This window comes from Coregonus clupeaformis, unplaced genomic scaffold (assembly GCF_020615455.1).
Source record: "Coregonus clupeaformis isolate EN_2021a unplaced genomic scaffold, ASM2061545v1 scaf0371, whole genome shotgun sequence".
Classification (NCBI taxonomy): domain Eukaryota; kingdom Metazoa; phylum Chordata; class Actinopteri; order Salmoniformes; family Salmonidae; genus Coregonus; species Coregonus clupeaformis.
Window position 1 is genome coordinate 20,135 of NW_025533826.1, and position 3,667 is coordinate 23,801.

Below are 3,667 nucleotides of genomic sequence, written 5' to 3' on the forward strand. Positions count from 1 at the left end.
GTGATCCAAAGCAACTTACAGAACTGTCAACACTGACAGTCAGGGACACATGTTCAGCCGCAATGCGGATGATACAAAAATCCAACCCACAACCCTGGTGTTGCTTGCACCGTGTTTCAGTCAACCCAACGAGACATTTGAACCAAACACCTTGCTTTTCCTGTCTCCCCTCCACCCTCTCGTCCTCAGGCCAACTGTCATCCAGAGGATGATGAAGTGTGCTTGTTGGAAGGCCTGGTCCAGCTCTGTGTAGATGGTGACTTGGCGGGAGCTGTGGGAGGGCCAGGTCCTCTGTTCTATCGACCCCTGCAGCTCTCCTCGATGGGCCCCCACATCCAACAGGTGGAGGCTGATGGTTGGGGCGTCCGGAATAACCCCAGGGGCAAACAGCTGGGGGATCAGGATGTAGCAGGTCGGGTTAAGAGCACTGCAGGGGTTCAAAGGAGGGGAAACAGGTTAAATATGTTTGTGATGTAGGCCATAGCATAGGAGTTGGCACAAGACTGTACAAGACAAACATATATGACCCAAAACATTTTCTATAGTTTTACTTCATATTTTCAATGGCAATAGAAATCACATTACTTCCTGAATTGACTCAATTTAAATTAAATTGATCCCCCAGCCCTGTCTCACATTGAGACGCGAGCCAGCTACCCTACGTACCTGCTGATCCATATGTGCAGTGGCTTGATGAGGCTCTGATGGTACACCTCCTCCTTCATGCAATAAGCCGTTGCAGGTTTCTGTTGCAATCTCATATCAGTTCCGCCGCACTGGAGGTGATAGTCTGGAAGACAAGCAGCACTTTTGACATGATTTGATCAGGATGTTTCCATTCTTGCTGAACCAATTGATTGTGGAATTATCAACAAAGAATATAATACAGACTGGATAGTTATCTTTGAATAAGGGTGATGTATTACGAGTTTAGGAAGTCGCTGAAGGCCCAGACATTCCTTTAACCCCCACGGTCGATAAGTTTCCTCCATATCATGGGGGGAATGGTCATGCTGCCAGCCATTTTCCTTGCAAGTGGTTTCCAGCCATTGCTGGGAGGTGGAAAGAGGGTGATGCTGAGATGGTCTGGGCAGAATATCTCTAGTTAGGCTACACATTGACAAAGACTAAAGAGACCATATGAAAATAGAATTGACTGCATGTAATAAATGCATCTACCTCATTAATAAGTATGCAGATTTGTGGATGCTGAACTTCGGCAGAGATCTTTGCAGTAAGTCTGCAAGAAGTTCAGCTTTGGCAAAGTATGGGCAATTTGCCTGCCTGAGAGTAAAACAAGCTGTCATGTATGGAATGTCATAAGCTCTTCCCATTTAGGTAAGCGACATTTATGTCTACATAGCTAATATAACCTAAACGTAAACAAGTCTTACCAGCAAGTACAAATTTTGCCATATTTGTAGGCGGATGTCAGTTGTTGCCTAGGAAACCAGTGGTGTTATTTTAATTGTGTCCGATAGGAAACCGATATCTATGGAAGTCGCTGCGTTTAGCTGAATAAGGTTTTGAATTATGTAATTAACATAATTATAAATGTTACTATAATATCCAACTAAATTATGGATATAAATATTTGAAATAACTGTCAAAGGACTAAAACTTAACAGGATGTAACGTCGTTTTGTAACGGACGACGTAGACCATTATGGCTGCACACACAGGCAACCGGCATGTGAAATGGATTGGACAACATAGCTAAGGCCAGGGTAAATTAGATATATATGGGTATGTTTTTAAATATGATGACATGTGTTATGTATGTTTAATGTATGGAAATTATAACTGCAGTGAGTTAGCAAGCTAGCTCAACCTGTGAATTTAGCGGAGTTGGCTGACGATACTATAGATAGCTGGCTAATGACGTTAGCTAGCTAGTATTCCCTGAGCATCATGAGCTTGTTGACCTTGTGACCGATTTACATCGTATTGTAATTTATAATAATATAATATGTAATTTACACAATGGGAAGTAATGGTTATTTTAAAACAACATTTAGGTTGTAGATAGTGGAGACACGTGTTTAGACGCAGAAGTGACTGAGTATCAGTCTATTTTGCCAAGGAAAGACTGTAAGGACAGTGGTAAACTTATCTAAGGTTAATGATATTTGGAATGTCAGATGTGCAATGCCACGGTGTGTTATTTGGGTTCCCTTTTGTTCTAGTAGATGTTCAAGAGGATACTTTGATGACTCAAAAGTGGTGCTGTAATTAAACACTCATTGACTGTATGTATCGTGTTATATAATTTGTGATGATACCTTCATATACCTTAAACCACTACCCATGAGGTATTATTTACAACACAACACAATGACAGCCCGTACAGCAGAGGAGGTGCTCAGGTGGGTCTCTGAAGATATGCAACCACCGATGAACCATGGTAACACCGTACTCAGATGTTGATGACAGAGAGCTTTGAAGAGTGATGGGTAGTAAGGACAAAGTATAGACTATTGGTTGGACTTCAAAAGAATAGAAAAATGGGAGGACGTGGTGGAAAGAAAGCAAGGAAAAAGAGTCTGGAAACCTGGCCTCCACAAAGTCAGACACCCCCATTTCTTGACCAACCAGGCAAGAGGGAGGCCTGCTTTACCACCAGCTGAGGGAGTGTGGTTTCGGAGTGCCTTCCGACCTGGCCGGGCCAGTAAACACGGCGGGAGAGCAACTGGCTGGACGCTGCCGGGAGATTCACCTGCCAAGAAGAGTGGGATCAGCGACGCCACGAGCGGCTTTCGTGAGCATGCTGGTTGAGGAGCTTCCAGAGGACATGGAGGTGGCACAAGGAAGATAGCCTGACAGCCTGCTGGCACGCATGGGGTGATCGCAGCGCAGGAGTGGTAGACCCCTCCGAGTTGCCAGGTAATGATCAGGAGACCAAGGTGTTAGTGTGTACAGGCCAGGCCACCAATCAGATACTTGGAGTCCTGTTAGCTGCTGTTCAGCATGCAAGTGTATTATGTGTTAAAGGGAATTCATATTTTAATGTATATACTAGTATTTATTTTGGAGTCTGACTTTAGCCTGCAGCCTGTAGTGAACAGTGACCCCTACAGACTGGCACCCACCAAGAGTAGCACTGTAACTTCTTCTCTCAATATTTAAAAATGCACACTGGACAAGTATTCCTATATGGCTGCTGTAACACCACGCGTTGTCCCCACAGGAGAACCTCAATGAGTTTGATGAGAAGTCCTGTCAGTGCTGGTTTGTGGAGCACTCTGGAGAGCAGCGAATGGGGACGCACTGAAGGAGGGAGTCAGGTAGGGGAGGAATGTTTAACAGCAAGCAGGATGTTAAATGATAGAGTGCATTTCATTTAACTCCCAGTCCAGTGTTATTTCAGTACAGTAGAGTGATGATCGTGAGTGTATTGTTTTTAGGTGGATGATCGAGGCCCTACTGCCGAGCATCCAGAACGGCCATGGCTTCTGCAGACCATGATGCGCTACATGGGCGCGGGATACCCGGTGGACATCAAGAAGAAACTAGAGGGTGATAGATGAAGAGCCATTGAGTTAAATCAGGTCTGGGGCGAGCCTGAAGACAAACTATATGACATTTGGCTGTATTCATAAAGCTCTAGAATAGGAGTGGGTCTAGGATCAGGTTTCTGAACTTTTTCATTGTGATCTAAAAGGTACAA